This window comes from Aotus nancymaae, unplaced genomic scaffold (assembly GCF_030222135.1).
Source record: "Aotus nancymaae isolate 86718 unplaced genomic scaffold, 86718_ANA_hifiasm-v0.15.2.pri h1tg000036l, whole genome shotgun sequence".
NCBI lineage: Eukaryota > Metazoa > Chordata > Mammalia > Primates > Aotidae > Aotus > Aotus nancymaae.
The window spans coordinates 93530001-93552864 of NW_026988450.1; the positions used below are offsets into that span (position 1 = coordinate 93530001).

The 22864-nt window shown below is 37.1% G+C and overlaps 1 long non-coding RNA gene and 1 pseudogene across 2 annotated transcripts; one reads left to right on the forward strand and one right to left on the reverse strand.

Moving 5' to 3' along the window:
* Nucleotides 1–6592: 6592 nt before the first annotated feature.
* LOC135277996 (ubiquitin thioesterase ZRANB1-like) lies at nt 6593–8913 on the reverse strand (annotated as a pseudogene).
* Nucleotides 8914–9084: 171 nt separating this feature from the next.
* Nucleotides 9085–15090, forward strand: LOC135278081 (uncharacterized). 2 transcript variants are annotated; one of them, XR_010345658.1, is made up of 4 exons: nt 9085–9165; nt 9992–10164; nt 12485–12612; nt 15011–15090. It is a non-coding gene; the product is annotated as an uncharacterized LOC135278081 (long non-coding RNA). The 2 variants fall into 2 exon arrangements; XR_010345657.1 differs by lacking the exon at nt 9085–9165 and having other exon boundaries at nt 9267–10164.
* Nucleotides 15091–22864: the final 7774 nt, after the last annotated feature.

Sequence of the window (22864 nt, forward strand, 5' to 3'; positions counted from 1 at the left end):
AGAGTACTTTGAGAGGGAGTATATTTTTTATAAAAGAGTACTTCCAGTGTGATTATATTCAAAATGAAAGAGTACTTGAGAGGCAGTATATTTTTTATTACAGAGTACTTTGAGTACTTCCCGTGTGATTATATTCAATATAAAAGAGTACTTTGAGAGGAAGTATATTTTTTATTAAAGAGTCTTTCCAGTGTGATTATATTCAATATAAAAGAGTACTTTGAGAGGGAGTCTATTTTTTATAAAAGAGGAATTTGAGTGTGATTATATTCAATATAAAAGATTACTTTGAGAGGGAGTCTATTTTATATAAAAGAGTACTTCCAGGGTGATTATGTTCAATATAAAAAAGTACCTTGAGGGTGATTATATTCAATATAAAAGAGTACTTTGAGAGGGAGTATATTTTTTATAAAAGAGTACTTCCAGTGTGATTATATTCAATATAAACTAGTACATTGAGAGGGAGTATATTTTTTATAAAAGAGTACTTCAAGTGTGATTATATTCAATAAAAAAGAGTACTTTGAGAGGGACTATATTTTTTATAAAAGAGTACCTTGACTGTGATTATATTCAATATAAAAGAGTACTTTGAGAGGGAGTATATTTTTTATGAATGAGTACTTTGTGTGTGATTATATTCAATATAAATGAGTACTTTTATAGGGAGTATATTTTTTATAAAAGAGTACTTCCAGTGTGATTATTTTCAATATAAATGTGTACTTTCAGAGAGAGTATATTTTCTATAAAAGAGTACTTTCAGTGTGATTATATTGAATATAAAAGAGTAGTTTGAGAGGGAATATATTTTTTTTTAAAGAGTACTTCCAGTGTGATTATATTCAATATAAACTAGTACATTGAGAGGGAGTATATTTTTTATAAAAGAGTACTTCAAGTGTGATTATATTCAATATAAAAGAGTACTTTGAGAGGGAGTATATTTTTTTCAAAGAGTAGTTTGGGTGTGATTATATTCAATATATAAGAGTACTTTGAGAGGGAGTATATTTTTTATAAAAGAGTACTTTGAGTGTGATTATATTCAATATAAAAGAGTACTTTGAGAGGGTGTATATTTTTTATAAAAGAGTACTTCCAGTGTGATTATATTCAAAATAAAAGAGTACTTTGAGAGGGAGTATATTTTTTATAAAAGAGTACTTTGAGAGTTATTATATTCAATATAATAAAATACATTGAGAGGGACTATTTTTTTATAAAAGAATATTTCCAGTGTGATTATATTCAATATAAACTAGTACTTTTTGAGGGAGTATGTTTTTTATAAAAGAGTACATCCAGTGTGATTATATTCAATATAAAAGAGTACTTTGAGAGGGACTATATTTTTTATAAAAGAGGACATTGAGTGTGATTATATTCAAAATAAAAGAGTACTTTGAGAGGGTTTATATTTTTTAAAAATTTGTACTTTGAGTGTGATTATATTCAATATAAAAGAGTACTGTGAGACGGAGTTTATTTTTTATAAAAGAGGACATTGAGTGTGATTATATTCAAAATAAAAGAGTACATTCAGAGTGTTTTTATTTTTTTTATATTTGCATATTGGGTGTGATTATATTCAATATAAAAGAGTACTTTGAGAGGGAGTCTATTTTTTATAAAAGAGTAGTTTGGGTGTGATTATATTCAATATAACAGACTACTTTGAGAGGGAGTATATTTTTTATAAAAGAGTATTTTCAGTGTGATTATATTCAAAATAAAGAGTAATTTAAGAGCGAGTATATTTTTGATAAAAGAGTACTTTGAGTGGGATGATATTCAATATAAAAGAGTATTTTGAGAGGGAGTATATTATTTGTAAATGAGTACTTCCAGTGTGATTATATTCAATATAAAAGAGTACTTTGAGAGGGAGTATATTTTTAATAAAAGAGTACTTCCAGTGTGATTATATTCAACATAAAATAGTACTTTGAGAGGGAGTATATTTTTTATAAAAGAGTACATCCAGTGTGATTATATTCAATATTAAAGAGTAACTTGAGATGGAGTATATTTTTTATAAAAGAGTGCTTCCAGTGTCATTATATTCAATATAAAAGAGTACTTTGAGAGTGAGTATATTTTTTATGAAAGAGTACTTCCAGTGTGATTATATTCAATATAATAGAGTTCTTTGAGGGGGAGTCTATTTTTTATAAAAGAGTAGTTCGAGTGTGATTATATTCAATATAAAAGACTAATTTGAGTGGAAGTATATTTTTTATAAAAGAGTAATTCGAGTGTGATTTTATTCAATATAAAAGATTACTTTGAGAGTGAGTATATTTTTTATAAAAGAGTACTTCCAGTGTGATTATTTCAATATAAAAGAGCACTTTGAGAGGGAGTATATTTTTTATAAAAGAGTACTTTGAGTGTGATTATATTCAATATAATATAGTATTTTGAGAGGGAGTGTATTTTTTATAAAAGAGTAGTTAGAGTGTGATTATATTAAATATGAAAGAGTACTTTGAGAGGGAGTATATTTTTTATAAAAGAGGAATTTGAGTGTGATTATATTCAATGTAAAAGATTACTTTGAGAGGGAGTATTTTTTTAATAAAAGAGTACTTCCAGTGTGATTATATTAAACATAAAATAGTACTGTGAGAGGGAGTATATTTTTTATAAAAGAGTACATCCTGTGTGATTATATTCAATATTAAAGAGTAATTTGAGAGGGAGTATATTTTTTTAAAAGAGTACTTCCAGTGTGAATATATTCAATATAAAAGAATATTTTGAGAGTGAGTATATTTTTTATAAAACTGAACTTCCAGTGTGATTATATTCGATATAAAAGAGCACTATGAGAGGGAGTATATTTTTTATAAAAGAGTACTTTGAGTGTGATTATATTCAATATAAAAGAGTACATTGAGAGGGAGTATATTTTTTATTAGAGACTAATGTGAGTGTGATTATATTCAGTATAAAAGAGTACATTGTGAGGGAGTATATTTTTTATAAAATAGAAGATCAGGTGTGATTATATAAAATATAATATAATAGTTTGAGAGGGAGTATATTTTTTATAAAACAGTACATTGAGTGTGATTATATTCAATATAAAAGAGTACTTTGAGATGGATTATATTTTTTATAAAAGTGTACTTCCAGTGTGATTATATTTAAAATAAAAGAGTACTTTGAGAGGGAGTATATTTTTTATAAAAGAGTACTTTGAGTGTGATTATATTCAACATAAATGCTTACTTTGAGAGGGAGTATGTTTTTTATAAAAGAGCACTTCCAGTGTGATTATATTCAATATAAAAGAGTACTTTGAGAGGCAGTATAATTTTTATAAATGAGTGTTTCCAGTGTGATTATATTCAGTATAAAAGAGTACTTTGAGAGGGAGTAAATTTTTTATAAAAGAGGACTTTGAGTGTGGTTATATTCAAAATAAAAGAGTAGTTTGAGAGGGTTTATATTTTTAACAAATTTGTACATTAAGTGTAATTATATTAAATATAAAAGAGTACTTTGGGAGGGAGTATATTTTTTATAAAAGAGCACTTCCAGTGTGATTGTATTCAATATAAAAGAGTAGTTTGAGAGGGAGTATAATTTTTATAAATGAGTATTTCCAGTATGATTATATTCAGTATAAAAGAGTACTTTGAGAGGGAGTATGTTTTTTATAAAAGAGTACTTTGAGTGTGATTATGTTCAATGTAAAAGATTACTTTGAGAGGGAGTATTTTTTTATAAAAGAGTACTTCCAGTGTGATTATATAAAATATGAAATAGTACTTTGAGAGGGAGTATATTTTTTATAAAAGAGTACTTTGAGTGTGATTATATTAAAAAAAAAGAGTACATTGAGAGGGAGTACTTTTTTTATAAAAGAGTACTTTGAGTGTGATTATATTCAACATAAGTGAGTACTTTGATAGGGAGTATATTTTTTGTAAAAGAGTACTTCCAGTGTGATTATATTCAATATAAAAGAGTACATTGAGAGGGAGTATATTTTTTATAAAAGAGTACTTCCAGTGTGATTATATTTAATATAAAAGAGTACTTTGAGAGGGAGTATATTTTTTATAAAAGAGGACTTTGAGTGTGATTATATTCAAAATAAAAGAATACTTTGAGAGGGTTTATATTTTTAAAAAATTTGTATTTTGGGTGTGATTGTATTCAATAAAAAAGAGTACATTGAGAGGGAGTATATTTTTTATAAGAGACTAATTTGAGTGTGATTATATTCAGTATAAAAGAGTACATTGTGAGGGAGTATATTTTTTATAAAATAGATCAGGTGTGATTATATAAAATATAATATAATAGTTTTAGAGGGAGTATATTTTTTATAAAACAGTACTTTGAGTGTGATTATATTCAGTATAAAAGAGTACTTTGAGAGGGTGTATATTTTTTATAAAAGAGGACTTTGAGTGTGATTATATTCAATATAAAAGAGTGCATTGAGAGGGAGTATATTTTTTATAAGAGACTAATTTGAATGTGATTATATTCAGTATAAAAGAGTACATTGTGAGGGAGTATATTTTTTATAAAATAGTAGATCAGGTGTGATTATATAAAATATAATATAATAGTTTGAGAGGAGTATATTTTTTATAAAACAGTACTTTGAGTGTGGTTATATTCAGTATAAAAGAGTACTTTGAGAGGGCATATATTTTTTATAAAAGAGGACTTTGAGTGTGATTATATTCCAAATAAAAGAGTACTTTGAGAGGGTTTATATTTTTTTAAAAATTTGCTCTTTGAGTGTGATTATATTCAATAAAACAGAGTATTTTGAGATGAAGTATATTTTTTATAAAAGAATACATGGAGTGTGATTATATTCAATATAAAAGAGTACTTTGAGAGGGAGTATATTTTTTATAAAAGAGTACTTTGAGTGTGATTATTTTCAATATAAAGGAGTAGTTAGGGAGTATATTTTTTTTAAGAGACAAATTTGAGTGTGATAATATTCAGTATAAAAGAGTACATTGAGAGGGAGTATATTTTGTATGAAAGAGTAATTCTGGTGTGATTATATAAAATATAAAAGAGTACTTTGAGAAGTAGTATATTTTTTATAAAAGAGTGCTTTGAGTGTGATTATATTCAAAAAAAAGAGTACTTTGAGAGGGAGTATATTTTTTATAAAAGAGTACTGTTAGTGTTATTATATTCAATATAAAAGAGTAATTTGAGAAAGAGTATTTTTTTATAAAAGAGTACTTCCAGTGTGATTATATTCAATATAAACGAGTATTTTGAGAGGAAGTATATTTTTTATAAAAGGCCACTCCCAGTGTGATTATATTCAATATAAAAGAGTACTTTGAGAGGGAGTATATTTTTTATAAAAGAGGACTTTGAGTGTGATTATATTCAAAATAAAAGAGTAGTTTGAGAGGGTTTATATTTTCAAAAAATTTGTACATTGAGTGTAATTATATTAAATATAAAAGAGTACTTTGGGAGGGAGTATATTTTTTATAAAAGAGCATTTCCAGTGTGATTGTATTCAATATAAAAGAGTAGTTTGAGAGGGAGTATAATTTTTATAAATGAGTATTTCCAGTATGATTATATTCAGTATAAAAGAGTACTTTGAGAGGGAGTATATTTTTTATAAAAGAGTACTTTGAGTGTGATTATGTTCAATGTAAAAGATTACTTTGAGAGGGAGTGTATTTTTTATAAAAGAGTACATCCTGTGTGATTATATTCAATATTAAAGAGCAATTTGAGAGGGAGTATATTTTTTATAAAAGAGTACTTCCAGTGTGAATATATTCAATATAAAAGAATATTTTGAGAGTGAGTGTATTTTTTATAAAACTGTACTTCCACTGTGATTATATTCGATATAAAAGAGCACTATGGAACGGAGTATATTTTTTATAAAAGAGTACTTTGAGTGTGATTATATTCAGTATAAAAGAGTATTTTGAGAGGGAGTATTTTTTTTATAAAAGGGTACTTCCAGTGTGATTATATTCAATATAAAATAGTAATTTGAGAGGGAGTATATTTTTTATAAAACAGTACTTCCAGTGTGATTACATTCAATTGAAAGAGTACTTTGAGAGGGAGTATATTTTTTATAAAAGAGTACTTCCAGTTTGATTATATTCAATATAAAGGAGTACCTTGAGAGGCAGTATATTTTTTATAAAAGAGTACTTTGAGTGTGATTATATTCAAAATAAAGAGTACTTTGAGAGGGAGTATATTTTTTTTTTTATAAAAGAGTAGTTTGAGTGTGATTATATTCAATATAAAAGAGTATTTTGAGAGGGAGTATATTTTTTAAAAATGAGTACTTCGAGTGTGATTATATTCAATTTAAAAGAGTACTTTGAGAGGGAGTATATTTTTTATAAGAGTCTAATTTTAGTGTGATTATATTCAGTATAAAGAGTACATTGTGAGGGAGTATATTTTTTATAAAAGAGTACTTCCTGTGTGATTATATAAAATATAAAAGAGTACTTTTAGAGGGAGTATATTTTTTATAAAACTGTATTTCGAGTGTGATTATATTCAATATAAAAGAGTACTTTGAGAGGGCATCTCCATTAGGTGTGTGTGGTCCAGGAAAACACCCGAGCAGATTCTGCCAGATTTGGTTCAGTCCATGATGTAGACTCTGCTTGGAGCACCACACTAACTTTAGGGTCATTACAGATCCAATGCCTTGGTCTTCTGCTTTTTTTTTTTCATTCATCTTCATCATCCTCGTCTTTCTCTCCATCAGACAGGGATGTACACGGCCGGATCTGTCGGTAGCGGTCAAGCCATTTTTCTACCATTTGAGTAACCAGGGGGTGATTTCGCCGCTGAGAGCTCTTTTGCATGGCAACCAGAACTCCCCGCTCTGTCACACAGCAGTCCAACCACTCCCTGAGCAGTTTTTCTTGCTGTTCCTCGTTACCTAGCTCCTGAGCAGAAAGTGTACGTGGAGTAGCTTCCTTTCACTGTCAACCAGAGGCAAAAATGTGATGGTGACATCATCATCAGTATTCAGATTAGCACCAGCACCTCTGTTGCCATAGCCGTCATTTTCCATGGCAACCAAAGCAGAGAAGTGGCCCCTTGTATACCCCAGAGCAATCGGACTTTTCCAACAAAAACTCTGTTCCCACAACAAAGGCAGATAAACACCTTGAAACCGAGTATATCCTAAAGTTTCTCCTCGGAAACTCTTGTAATATTTTACTCCATAAACTATAATTGGTCGTCTAAGAATATGTGCTAGTACAAAAATGTGCGTCTGCTCCAAGCTTGCTCCAGGCTGACTAGCAAGAGAGAGTATAAATGCCCAGTCTTCTTACCACTGTTCTTCTCTCAAGGAAAAATGTAAACCAAAGCTCTGAGAATACCATGATTCCCAATCTTTCCAGCGTGTGTAAAACCAATGTGAACAGTCATGCAGGCTGTCACGCAGGGCTTTCTGAAGCACCGAGTCATTGTAATAAATGCCCCAGGTAGCTTGTAGTACTGAATCAAGTAGGCAGTCTCCTGCAGTCCGGTTCCAAAGTGCATATAGTCGACTGTCCAAACGTGTAGCCAATTCCAAGGACCTGTTAATAATTGGAGATTCTTCTTCTAATTCTTTTTGAACGTCTCTATCAAGCACCTCATCAAATAATTTTTCTTGAACTGTTGGAGGCAAATCTTCAATATCTGCTGGCAACGTAAATGTTACAATGTCAGTCAGAAAATAGCAAGCAAAATCCCCCTTTCTCTGATGAAGAGAGGCAGCGATCTCTCTCCGGATTTGTTCTGTCAGTTCAGGATACACCATTGCTGGAATACACTTTGCTGCTTGTTGAGACACCTCTGTAAGCAATATTGCTAGCATATCCTGCCTCTGAAAATGTATAGCCAAGTGTACAAGAGTATAGCCAACATCAAAGGCAGAAGGACGGTTCAGCAAGCGTACTTCGTCTGCAGTGAGCTGGCGTGCAATGTCTCCTCCTGATGACTTGTATGCTTCTATGGCAGCTAAATCACCTTCTACAACCCCCACACAAGCATTGAGGAATAGCCAATCAGTCTTTTTCATCCTGTTTTTAATTTGCTTTAGTTTTTTGACGTCTACTTCGAGTTCCTCCTTGCTGCTGACAGCACCAGCCAATTCAATCCTCTGAAAATCCATTTTCACTTCAGAGTCCCGCTTCGTAGCAGGAGGTGATCGCCTTTGGCTATTACCACTACTGCAACTTCCCCTCCACCGAGCTCTGTCTTGCTCATTTATTATTGAAGAAGCCTCTTCAGTCTCTGCCAACTCTACTGCTTCAATGTTATTAGGTCTGGGATGATCACAAACAACACATCTTTTAGCCTTGGCCCAGTTTTCATATGTGCAAACAGAGCAAGTCCAGTGCTGTGTCCTAGTGTTCAGTTTATTTCTATCATTGTATTCCTCGCAAGGATCAACAGAAAAAGCAACTGGTCTTGAGCCAGATCCTGAGGACTGAGGAGATTCTGTAGGACTCCTGGTCCTACGTTGGGATAAGCACTGGGTACATCTGATTGCTCTTGGCCAGTTCAAATATGTACACATGTGGCATGACCATTTATTTGCATTTTCCATGCAATATGAAGATTTAACCCTTGGTCTTGCACTCGAGTCTGGACGTATCAAAGGACTATTTCCTCCTTCGGTGCTGGAAGGATCCCAATCTCTACCAACATCACTTGAACAACTTTTAAATGGATCTTCCGTAATAATTGTTCCACTAGGTCTTTGGGCACGACACATAGTACATTTGATTGCAGATGGCCAGTTTTCATACGTACAATATTCACAAGCCCACTTAATTCCACGTTCTGACATTGTGCAATTCTTGAAGTGAGTTGTGTCAGGCAGGAAGCTGACGGCGGCGGCTCCTCCTCCAGCTCCTGCTCCTCCTTCCCGTCCGATGGGCGCTCGGCGGCGGCGGCGGCGACTCCCCGCGCAGCCCGCGGCGACGAGTCAAGCCCGGCCCCTCTCTGCCTCCCTCTGCGCCGCTGCCCGCCCCGCTGCTGCCGCCTCCGCCCTCTCCCCTCAGTCGGGACATGGTCTCCGCGGGCCTGCGCGCGGCTGCCGGAGGCGCTGGGAAAAGAGCAGAAAGGAGACGCTGAGGCTGGGGAGCCCCAGGGGGCGGAGGCAGCGAGGTACTGGGGGCGGCCGCGGGCGTTGCGGACCCCTAATCCATTTTCCATTTTATTTACATGCCATGTTGTCCAAAGATTTTCCAAGCAACTTATTTTGTAATTAAAAAAAAACATTACAGAGACTATAAAGGACATGACAATTTCTCAAGCTTAAACAGAAATTAAAAAGAGGCTATTATTTTTTAAATTATAAAAAATAAGAAATACATCCCCCACCACATAAAACAATGTTGATGTTCTGGTGGCAAGTTGTGGCTGATGTTACTCTCTTATGTATATGCCACACTTTTCATAAGAAAACATCATCCTCATCATTACCATTTCTGTTACAAATATTTTTTTTATTTACGAGAGTGAATAGGTAAGGAGATGTTTCTCTCTTCTGTGAAATAAACTAATCTTGAACAATGAGCAACTCTTCAGAGAGGGTTGGGATGTTCTGGGCAGATTAAGTTTTGTCTCTCTCATAAAAGGGACATTCCCCCATAGGTGATAACATTTCCTTTTTGGTGGAAAGGAAAAATCACACTAAATTATCCGTTTTTCCTTTATTGTTTAACTGCAATGATTTCGTAGCTGTATTGCTGGTAGCAACCACTGGGTTGCACAGTGTAAATGGAAACTGTCCATACCTGTGGATGAGGGAGCTGAATTATTGCAGTGGAACACTCAAGACTATCCATTATAAAAAAAAAAAAAAAAAACAAACCCTTCAAAGAGAGAAACTTTTTCCATACTGCCAGTTAAAAGGAAGAGTAACTGCTGCTTTCTGTATACAGCATGATGCATATAATCTATTTATGCATGTGCATTTGTGCACATACAGGGTGCTATGCAATTTCTGGAAAATTATGAAAAAGAAGATATAACAGTAGCAGAACTGGAAGGAAACTCAAATTCTTTGTGGACCATCAGCCCACCCAGTAAGGAGAAAATGATACACGAACTCCTGGACCCCAATAGTAGCTTCTCTGTCGTTTTTTCATGGAGTATTCAGAGGTAGTTACTGTATTTCCATGCATAATTTCTCCCTTTCCCCAGTCTAAACTTGGAGTTGGGGGTGGAGGGTGTGGTGGGATGGAAGAATGGAAACTTTAGATAAACGTGGATCTTACTTTGTCATTACAGCCTTGGGAACTTACCTTCAATGCCAAAGTTAACATTTTTGTTTATTAAATAATGGCTTGGCCAGGAATCACCAGCCAGACTAAGAACTTTTCAGTTTCCCTTTTTTGTTGTTTTTAGCTAATTTTAGTGTTTTGTTTTTGGGTTTCTTTTGCATTTCAAAATCCACTGTATTTTATTACCTTAATGTACAATTAGTGAAACAATTAACATTTAAATTTCAAATGGTTCTCTTACTATAATGCAAAAGAGTATTGCTCTGAACACCTCCCTCGTGCGTCACTTACAGTACTATTGTAAATCTCCCACAGGGAGCCTCTCCACTTAGATGTTCCTTGTGTGTCTTACATTTTACTGTCCATAATATTCCATGGAAAAGGAAGTGAGTGATGCTCACCTGAGACAGAAGGGCCTCTCCTAGCTCTGATGCAGCAAGAACTGACCATGTGCCTTCACATGAACACTAGAAATGAAGACAGATTTCTAGTGGTTTGAAAGTTGATTTAAATTAATATGTGGCTTTTAGAAAATCTAAAATTGTTTCAATGCAAAAAAAGAATTTGAATGTAAGTGTAAGTCTCCAAAAAATCAACATCCTGCTTCTTATAAACTGAAATCCAAATAAATTATCTATTTTAATGTTGGATTATTCTAGATAATAACTTTAGTTTTTAAAGAGAGGCTGGCAGTGAGTTCTGTGAGCAAGAAAGGGAGGTAGGTAGACAAGAGGCAAGGTGATGATTTACAAAATGAAACAGTCTGGGTGAAATTTTACAATTTTCACGAAACGCTGAAGTTTCATCTTAATGACAAAGAAATTTCAGGCCAGCTGTGGTGGCTCAGACCTGTAATCCTAGCACTTTGGGAGGCCACGGCGGGCGGATGACTTGAGGCCAGGAGTTTGAGACCAGCCTGGTCAACATGGCGAAACTCTGTCTCAACTAAAAATACAAAATTTAGCACAGAGGTAGTAGCACATGCCTGTAATCCCAGCTACTTAGGAGGCGGAGGCAGGAGAATCGCTTCAACCTGGGAGGTGGAGGTTGCAGCAAACCAAGATCACATCACTGCACTAGCCTGAGCAACAGAGAAAGAGTTCATCAAAAGAGAAAGAAACAGAAAGAAAGAAAGAGAGAGAGAGGAAAGAGAAAGAAAAATAAAGAAAGAAAGGAAGGAAAGGAAGGAAGGAAGAAGAGAGAGAGAAAGAAAGAGAGAAATAAATAAATAAATAAATAAATTGCACCCTCTGGAGGCCCAGATTATCACTTGCATTCCACCAATGTTGGGGAAACCCTACCTGACCCTCTCCCCAAGTGTGACATGAGAGGGCAGCTTGGCTGTCTCCAAAGGGGGAGACTTCCTGAGGGTCCTGCTTGCCCAGCCTGAGCCAGTGGCCACCACGTGGCCCCTGCTTTGTTTTTTCCTTGGGTTGGTAGAAAGATCATATCTTAGCAGAAGTTCTCACATCCAAATACTCCATCCAAAGCCCAACAGGTTAGTGAAGCAGTTTTGGGAACCTCAACATAATACACTAGTTGATTAGCTTAGTTCTTTCATTACAGTTTTGAGATTTATTACTCTAAGCAAGCTTATTTGGGTAGGCAAGTAGTAGATTCATTTGGGTCTATGAGACCAGCTTCTTAGTTAGAATTAAGAAAGAAGTGTGACAGATACAGAAGAGTGCCTTCTAGAATCTAAAATGTACAAGGAAATAGAAAAAAAAACAAACAAACAAAAAAAACACCAAAGTGGGGCTGTTTAGAATGTAAAGAACTCCTTCAATCCCACTTTCTCCTTTTAAGTGTCTCAAATTCCTCATATCCAATTCTGCATGAAATTAGAGCTACCAAAACAACAACAACAAAACAATTAAAATTCAAATTCTGATTGAATATTCCTTTTAACACAGTCTGTTTCTTGTCGTGAAGACTAACATCATTGGGTTAATAAAATAATATTTTAGAAACTCATATTAAAGCATCAAGATGGGAGACGGGTTCTCTTTTGGTCAGCAGGCTTGATTGTCTAAGAAGCTGAGCGTTGAGGTGAAATGGACTGAAAGAGTCGGGACTGACAATTGTAGACCCAATGAAAACTTGGTGAAATTAATCAAATTAAGAGTTAAATATGTTGTAAATCTCTTTTCTAGACTTCTGAATAATCATTGACATTGAGCTTTTTTTTTTCTTCACAGAAACTTAAGTCTCGGTGCAAAAGCGGAAATAGCAACAGATAAGCTTTCTTTTACTCTTCAAAATAGTACTCGAAAGAATATTGCTAAAATGATACAGGCAACAACACAGAAAGTTCAAAAACATCAGTGTAAGTTTATTTTTCTTGTTAATAGAGTTTTTTTAGGTATATGCAGCTGGTACAAAATGTCCATCTACAGATTCATGTGTATGAAAAATGCAACTTCATTATTTGGTACACAAAGTGAATTTCTATTTGGAGGCCTCATTTTGCAAGATTAAAATCTCAGCTGTTGAATTTTCTGTCCACTGTCGCCAGGGTTATGTCTATGGGTTTGGGCCAGGCATGGTGGCTCATGCCTATAATCCCAGTACTTTGGGAGGCTGAGATGGGTGGATCGCCTGAGGTCAGGAGTTCAAGACCAGCCAGGCCAACATGGCAAAATCCTGTCTCTACTAAAAATACAAAAATTAGCTGGGCATGGTGGTACATGTCTCTGTAATCCCAGCCATTTGGGAGGCTGAGGCACGAGAATCACTTGAGCCCAGGAGGTAGAGGTTACAGTGAGCCTAGATCACACCACTGCACTCCAGCCTGGGCTACAGAGCAAGACTCCATCTCAAAAATAAATAAATAAATAAATAGTAAATAAATACATGAATGAGGGTTTGTATGGTGACAGGCTCCAGGAAGCTCATCAGGGCATGGAAAGTGCTGGCCCACTGGGCTTCCATTGAGAGACATTATTCTTCCAGGTCTGTCTTAAGTCTGCAGAGTGGCTCTCTCCCTCAGCTATTGGGACCCATTTTGGGGCACACTAAAAATCATCATACTGATTCTCATGCCATTTGGAGGTATGGGAGCTCCGGCAGATCCACCTGAGTTCACTTGGCCCAACATGTGACCAGTGGTGCCCCATTCTCCCTGCCCCAGGGGGTACTGGGCTCTTGCTGCCTCCAAGGTCCCTACTCAGCAATGGGACATGGGACTGCACTAAAATGTCCCAGACCTCTTGTCATTCATGTCTGCCACCTGATCATGGGTACCCACTTCACCTGTCCACCCTCAGTTGAAGGAGGTGGGACTCAAGGTTCCTTTTCAGGAAGCCACCAGAGTCAAGCACATTCTCCTCCCACTCTCTGTCCACCTGGCACAGAAAGAATTGATCGCATCTCTGAATGGCAAACCTTGCTCTTATCTGACCATAAATCACCGAAAGCCAGGCAAAGACACTCTGAGACCCTTTTCTACCATTATTCCTGCCCCTGGGTCTCTGAATGGGGGTAGAGTGTAGAGGGTTGAAGAGGACATGGATGAAAGAAAATTTTGGAAGAAAAAAATAGTGTATATCTCAAAATATTATCCTGCCACTTATGTACTCCACTTCCAACAGATGCAAGCTGAGATGTTTAAATTCTAATATATGAACTAGCAAGAAAAAAAAATGATATGGGTCTAAAACTGCTAAACAAAATAGTTCAGACATCCACCAACAAGGCCCCCAGTTTTGTCCTCTTGTCTGCCTTGCCCCCATTTTAATGCATGGAATATACAGACCACCATGGTGCAGGCATTAGAGGAGTTCCCAGACTAAAATACGTTTTGCAACTCACTAAAGTTGAAGGGCCATTGGAGATTGTCACATCCTCCCACATCACTTCCCAGATAAGAACATATTCAAGGTACTGGGCTTGTGGGAGGCAGAGGTCACTCGAGGTCCAGGTCACCAGCTCTCTTCACCCCTTACTGTCCTCTAAATCAGTCCATGCAGTCTACTTGTGTATTAGTCCATTCTCATACTGCTAATAAAGACATATCTGAGACTGGGTAATTTACAAAGGAAAGGGGTTTAATGGACTCACAGTTCCACATGGCCGGGGGGGCCTCACAATCATGGTGGAAGGTGAAGGAAGAGCAAAGGTACATTTACATGGCAGTAGGCAATCGTGTGCAGGGGAACTGCCCTTTATAAAACCATTAGATTTCATGAGACTTATTCACTATCACGAGAACAGCATGAGAAAACCTGCCACATCATCCAGTTATCTCCCACTGGCCCCTCCCATTATACATGGGGATCATGGGAGCTACAATTCAAGATGAGATTTGGGTGGGGACGTAGCCAAACCATATCAGGTTGATTATAGATATGTTTGAAAATCTAAAAATTAAAATTTAAAGAGGGCTCAATGGTATGGATAAGAATTAGAGGATCCAAGCAAGAAAGAGAGCACCTTGGCTTCACAAACAAGCCACAGAAATGGGAAAAGGCCAGTGGCTGTTTGTAAGCCATCACCTAGCTTGTTGTACAGACTTACACATAGATCCAGATAAAGCTCAGTGAATTTGCTCAGCATTGGAGAGTTTTGATTGTAACAGAAACCTATAAATTATGATGTCTACACATTGTACAGATATATGAAACTTTCACCATTATTTGGTGATATGAGGTCAAAAATAAAAAAATCAATTTTAGGTGGATAAAACAACTAAAACATAATTATATCTTTTTTTTCTTAATATACAGGACCATAGAAAAGATCTATCCATATTATGTGAAAGCACCTAGTGATTCTAACTCAAAACCCATGAAGCAACTTTTATCTGGTAAGAATGAGAAAAATTTGTTTCAGAATTTTTTAAAATCCTACTTTTATTCAATGTTAACAGTTTGTGTTTGGGGCCTTCATCAAACTACCTTCTAGTTATCTCTTCCTGTGTGTCAAGAATTATAAAACCCCTGCCTTCCTTTACTAGCCCAAAGGAGTTACTTACTCAGCTGGGAGCCACATTCTTCATTTTCTCTTTTCCATTGATATGGAACTTGATTAACTTAAATTCACACCAAGTTTCTTATAGTACTGATTAATTAGACTATTGGCTTGTTTCTATTAGCAGCCAGATTACTAACAGAAAACTGCCTCATACACTATTAAATATGTCTGCCCCTCACAATAAGAACAGTAAAAAGATACCATGAAGTGTACTTGATTCATCCCAAGGGTTAATAAGTATCAGTAGTGGCAATTTAGTGACTGAATTTCCCCAATATAATTTGGATGGTATAATTTCATGTTTCCTGTTTCTGGATTCTATTAATTATCAAGAACTGCTTGACTTCATGGCTTGAACCAGAAGCAGATGTATAGATCTGGACAATGTGGAAAACCAATGCAGTTATCTGGAACACATTCATTCATTCTCCAACATGGGCTGTTCACTATGTGCCAGGCTGTAGGCCAGGCACTGGAGCATGGGCTGCTGTGTTTAGCTGGAAAGACACAGACATAAGTAAGATTTGGAAAGCCACACAGAGACTGGGCTGGTAGAGGCCCAATGGAGGGCCCTGGGGATGGGCACAGGCTGGGCCCCGCATCCACACACATTTCTTCCTCTGCAGTAAATAAGTATGTCTTGCAAGGTATTTGCAAGATGCGTTGAGAAGTTTGCTATTTCTCTTTCAGCCAGGAATGGTTCTAGAAGTTTTTCATCTGTACATGCAGATTGCTCAACAATTAGTCATTCTCCATGAAGTAACTCTGTCCCTCCACAAGCTCTTCCCATGGTGACTCTTTGCTGCAAGCTCCTGAGTTTCCTCCTTATAGCTGTCTCTGGACTTTAGAACCACCATTCTTCCTGTTCCTGTGGGTTCTGCATTGCTGACGTTCTTCCTTGATAAGGACTCTAACAGGATCATGCTGTGCCTTACTCTTCTTCTTTGATCCGTCCTTCCATGCCATAGAATATTTTTTGTCAAGCACCATTCTTGGATTCCTACCATCTAGGATAAACTTGTCCAACCTGCAGCCCACAGGCTGCATGTGGCCCAGGACAGTATTGAATATGGCCCAACACAAATCCGTAAACTTTCTTAAAACATTATGAGATCTTTTTTGTATGACTTTTTTTCAGCTCATAAGCTATCGTTGGTGTTAGTATATTTTCTATGTGGCCCAAGACAAGTCTTCTTCTTCCAGTGTGACCCAGGGAAGCCAAAAGATGAGATACCCCTGATCTAGGAATTTAGTATGAAATGATGCTGATGTGGTTCCCACCTTCACAGAGTTTACAGTTCACCACCATGTTTCTCAGGAGAAGCACCAGCATCATTGGCAGGAGTGATATCTTCTTAGAAGGACCTACGCAATGTCACTACAAGCTTTTTCCCCCTATTTTCTATGAGTCTTTTGCTTTCACCCTAAATTCCAAGGAAAGTAATCATTAACCTGATATTATAGTTCTCAGAGATTTGCTGAGCTGCATGCCATCACTCTTCCTGAATTGAGCTCCTCTCCTCACTCAACTTCACCTATTGAAGTTCTCACTTGGCAAATCTCAGCTCAGAAGTTATCTCCTCTGTGAATCACCCATGGATCATATTAACCAGAAATGGTCTCTCCAAGCCAACACATGTTGTTAATGCTGGCTCTATGGTAGCTGTCGTGTGCGCATAAATTGTGCTCGTGTACATAGTCTTTTCCCATGGAGATAAGGAACAATGTTATATGCAATTTTAGAACCCCTTAGTACCTAGTTAAGTGCCTTCCTCCTATAAGGCATTCAGTAAATTCTGGTAATATGAATGAATTGGTTCAATCATGAGTCAGTGATTTGGGTTTTTAAATGTCTATAGAGTCATTTGGGATTATCAGCTCAGCTGCTCAGCTGGTGAATCCTCCACTGTGGGCCCACTCTTCTTTGCCCACTCACACTGTTAGTATGTCCATGCATCCTTCTCATCCTAGAACCTTATGCTACAGTTAGTAACCAGGTTTAGTCATCTGAAAACTGTTGCATTAAATCCTAAAATTCTCATGCTGACTTGATTTTGTGTTTCTACCCTTCTAGAAAATAATTTCATGGATATTACCATCATTTTGTCCAGAGACAATACAACTGAATATAACAGTGAGTGGTGGGTTCTCAACTTGACTGGGAACAGAATATACAATCCGGAGTCACAGGCCCTGGAACTGGTGGTGTTCAATGACAAAGTCAGTCCCCCAAGTCTGGGATTCCTGGCTGGCTATGGGTAAGGACTCATTGAACAATTCACAGTTACGTGAGTCCACTTCTGTATCATATAAAGTTGAAAGCCTTTTATCATATAAAGTTGGGAAGCCTTTGATCTTCTTAGAATATTCTAATTGTAGAGCTGTAATATTAAAGTGCACACATCCTTAGCCCTTCATTTCAAAAAATGAGGCACCAGAGTCCCATAGAGATCAAAACGCCAAGTGTGACTCACACGGCCCAGGCATATGGCTTCTTCACTCCGCATCTTGCTGTTATGGCACAGTTTAATGCAATTCAGTGTTTACATTTAGAAATTGGCATAGAAATAATCACTTTTATGCTTAGATTTCCTTCTAACCCTTAGCAGATGGATCTATTAGACATCTCAGTTTTGAACTTCTGAACCATCTCGTAATGTGTTGCTTAAATCCTAGGACACACGCATCCCCAAAGACACAAATATAAAATGTATTTCTCAAAGTTAGCCTCATAAGAAACTATTTTCACCCAGAATTTTATTATAAAAATTAATCTCTGAGAAAGACAGTATTGCTAAAAGGAAAGAAGATAATTATATATAATTACATTTATACCAAATATATGGTTTATGCATTAAATATATGCAATAAAACCACCTAAAGTTCATACATGAAACAGTTGGCATTGATTATTTTCAGAATGTGATATTGTAAAGGACTTTCATTTTTCAAGTCTAATAGCTGTTCTGTAATACACAATTCTATTTTCTTTACAAAGAACAGGAATTATCCTTTTAATTATAGAAAAAGTCAATTTTTTAACCAAAAGGAAAAACCATATCAAACCAGATTTGATATGGTTATTTCTTCTATGGAATTTGAGGGAAAATCATATTATTTTTTCTTTTAGACATACTTTATGAACCATATTTAACTGCTATATGCAATTTCTACTTGCTGTTTTTTTCAGTATTATGGGATTATATGCTTCAGTTGTCCTTGTGATTGGGAAATTTGTCCGTGAATTCTTCAGTGGGATTTCTCACTCCATCATGTTTGAAGAGCTTCCAAATGTGGATCGAATTTTGAAGTTGTGCACAGATTTTTTTTAGTTACAGAAACAGGAGAACTGGAACTAGAAGAAGATCTCTATGCCAAATTAATATTCCTGTATCGCTCACCAGAAACAATGATCAAATGGACTAGAGAAAAAACAAATTGAAACCTTAGAACACAGACTGCAAATAATGTTAACATTTGAATTTTTTAAAAAGCACAATATTCTCATAAGAGCTAAGCATTTCTAGTTTGATGGAAATGGTTTGTTTCTCTTCTGACAGGTAGACAAAAGGAGCTGATCTCCTTTTACAGTAAAAGCTACCTTGCAAACTAAGGCACTGTTGAAAATAGTATGTGTCAGTCCATTTCTCTGAGATCAGGGCTACTTGCTTTGTGTTTTAGTCAACAGTGTCTTGCATTCTGATTGACCATGTGAAGGAATCATTTATGAGCCCAGTCCCTGAGAGAAACAGAAGATAAGTCAGAAGGAAAGATGCTTGTGTTTTCCTCTGCGGGGACTGCACCCTTCCTGGAGAGAGGCTACAATGCAATATACAGCACTCCATCCCACTGCGGAAGCTGCTCTGATGAGACTAGAGGAGGCTTCAACACACTCAGAATATGCAACAGCAATAGGGGGCAGACACTCTTACCCATGTTTCTAGGGGCAAAAGAGAAGGAACCAATTGCCCACGAAGATGCCAGTGGAAGGATCAGCCTCATTCTAAGTAAAAACATAACATTAGTGATACTCTTACTGCCTTGTCTTAACCAAGGACTAATAAGATACCTTTCCATTAAACACCAGTGACTTCTCGGGAAAAAAAAAAAAGGCAGAAAAACAAATGATGTGGACACCTGCTTTGTTGGGGTCCAGCCGTGACCGGCTTCAATGAGGACAACCATTCTGGAGGGCTGCTGTCTCCCGTGCAAACGGATGTGAGGCAGAAGAGTAAAAAGGCCAACCCAGTGGGACCTAGAATACTTTGACTTTGTAACTCTTTAATAACTGAGGTCAGGACCACTCTTCTGCCTTTCCCATCCCTCGACGTGCTTTTTCTCATTTCCATGATTTAAGGCAAATGGTTTTTCCAGTATGTGACATTTTCCTTCCTGTTTTTCAGGTATATCAAAGAGTTTACATATTCCAATTCACATTTTTGCATCTGAGATGGTTTTTTTAAGTTCATAATTATGAAAGAAATATGTATATTGAGCTTGGGGAAATAAAAATGGCCTTTTCTTAAATTATTATTATTGGTAATACAAACTCTTCATTAAATAACAATGTAGCTTGAAAAATTTATGATTGAAATGTAGTTTTCATTCCATATTAAGATACAGTTTCTAAGAAAAATCATTGAATGGACTAGAATATGTCAAAAAAAATTGATCCTGTGTGATTTGGGTTCAGGGCTGACTTAAAATAAAGCACATCCTGCAAAGTCATTTTAAGAATACTCCTTATTTGGGCTTTTTGCATGAAATAGAAAACAGATTGTTTTTGATACAACGTACAGAGTTTTTTTTTAATCAACTGAAACAAGAATCCACTTCTTGCTGGTTCTATTTTGTTTTATTTTTCTCATATAAGCAGGAAACAATAATAAAATAATTTCCAAAAAGGAAACAATTACAATGAATATGGAGCTTTTTAAAAAGTAGTAGACTTCAAATGATGTCGTGTGTCCTATGGAATGAATTAGTGCATATTTATTCTTATGCTGTGAATGCCAGCATGCTTCCCCCTGTGGAGATAAACTGCTTCCAGCATTGCAACAATAAACTCAAACCACTTAGTGGAACTTGCATGATGGTCTGATTTCCCAACAGCAGAAAGCATCATGGGGCATATCTGGTTGTGAGTTCTTTCTTTTAAAAAAAAGTCAACAGGAATTTCCATAAAGCAAACTGTAGCTCATTCAGGAGAGATTAGGCATAGGAAAACGCTAATGAGAAAAAAATGTAAAGGCCAGGGGATACCAGAATTGAAATATTCCTCAAGAAAACAATTTCCAGGGTGTAAGGCAAAAGCCTTCAGATGCATAAGAGAGGAATGTATTTCAGGAAAGAGTGCTGGGCAAAGAGGACATTCCTTTCAGGACTGGGTGTGCTGGACTGGAAATCACACAGAGAGTGCCAAAGCCTGGCTTCTGGTCCTGGCAGACCTGGACAAATGGGTCTCTCGCCCTCCCCAAGCCTCCTTTATCTGACACCATCAGGGATCATCAAGCTCTAAACAACAACATGCTAAGCCTCAAAGGGTGCCTACCCCAGCCCAGCAGCCTGCTGCTACCTTACATTGGGTTCTTTAGAGATAAACTCTGAGACAGCGTTACCTGAGGTCATTTTAGGGCAGTGAGCACAGATTATACAGGTCAGGGAGGAAGGCAGGATCAGCCAATGAAGAGCCACAGTTGCAACTGAGCCCTGAAGCCAGGGTGGCCCTTCCTTCATCCCAAGCTAAGCCAAGGGTGTTGGGATCCCACACCAGCAAGCCATTGTCATAGCCATCCCCTGGGCAAGGACTTAACCTTTCAAGAGGCAACTCCCTGCAGGCTAGAGGTTTTTGCCTTTGAGGGACAGGGGTAGTCATGGGCATGTAGGTGTCCATAGGGGATCCTAGGAGATCACAGTACCATCACTGTCTACCCTAGAACACTGGCTTCTAGAGTAAGCCTGTGAGATCTTACCTCTCTTGCAAGAGAAGAGCAAAGTGCAAGGAGCTACAGGCCTGCCCGTAGCTGGTTTCACGGTCAAAGTGAGACTCATCACCCAGCCCTCCTGCACCCTTTCAAGATCCCTTCACCTGTGGCCAGCAGTCCCGGTGGGATCAGCCAGACCCTAAAGCTGAGGCTCCCGAGGTCTTGGTTTCAAGCCCTCCTCAGGTCCTGGCTACAGCTTTGCCTCTTTGTCATTCAAACTGGGCATCAAGCACTGAAGAGGGATGATCCCCTGAGCACCAACACATTCTTCCTGCCCGGCTGGGTGGCAACAACCTCCTCGTTCTGCTCACCTGGGTCAATTAGCCTTGTCAGTAAGGTGACCCCTTCCCTTGCTATATCTGTGACATTTGTCCCCTTGCTATCCTTCTGAGTCATCCCTTCTGAAACCATGTTTTACACTATCATTAATTTCTTCCTGAATTCTGCCTCATTTCTGAGTTTTCCAATTATGATTTGTATTGTTCTTTCATGTCTTCTATTTTTTATGAATTTACATTAGTTCATTTTGAAACACTGGATTGTGGTGTGCACCCATTGGTGAGCATATCTTTCTGGCAAACTTGGACAGTCTCAAGGCTACAATCCCGCCCCTTATTCTTTTTCACCAGCCACACTTGGTGTTGGATTGACACACGGTCCTTTTCTCTTGCTCCTTTGTGGGGGACATTTGTTTCCCTGACTTTAGGGTAGGAAGCTCTTCCAGCTTCACAGCTCTGGAGGCCCCTCCACTGTGGTTTTCACTGGTTCCCAAGTGCGCCCTTCCTTCCTGAGACCTCTGCTCTGTCCCCTTGCCCACTCTGTTTGGGCTGTCTCTCCCCAGTAGCAGCTGGTCTGTGCCATGTGGATTCTCTCCCCAGCAGCTTCTTCTCAGGGCCAATGCAGCACGGGGCCTAATCCTGGGAGGAAGTGTCAACCTGTCACTTTGGAGAGTTCACAGACCCAGCCCTGTGCAGCCCCTTGCCCACCAATGAGCATGGGACAACTGCCCTCCAAGGGTCCAGGGGCTGTGGTTGTGTGGGTGACCGGACCCTGGCTCTGCGAGGCCAGGCTGACCTAGCTCCTCTCTTCTCCTGCCTGTGATGAGCTTATCCTGCGGGCATCCTGTCATTCCTTGGAGTCCAGCTTTGTCCTGGCCTGGTTCTCATCTGCATTTCTTTTGTTTGTTTGTTTGTGGGGGATGTGATAGGAAGTGGTTGAGGAAGTGCCAAGCTCTAGGATGCCACTAACTTTACCTGTCCAGCATTCTCTTACACAGAGTCTGTAAGCACAGTATTGAATGAGGGAAGAACACATTGAATTTCACAGAGATAACAGTCTGAAATTACATTGACCTAGTTAGATAAGTATTTAGCATAAAAGCACTTGGTACGAACAGTGCGCACAAATGATTAGTTCTCAGAGTCTACACTGCTTTGAATAAAGGGCATTTTTTAAAAATTAAAATATGATTCTTAATCAAAGTGTTAAGACAGAGGTGTCTGTGATTCCATTCCCACATCTTTTTATTGAACATTGCCTATTAGTCTATTTTTTAGGATTTTCAGAGTAGTTAAGTGGCTTTCCCTATTGTTTATTTGCTTTCTAGTTTATAAATCTGTTTTT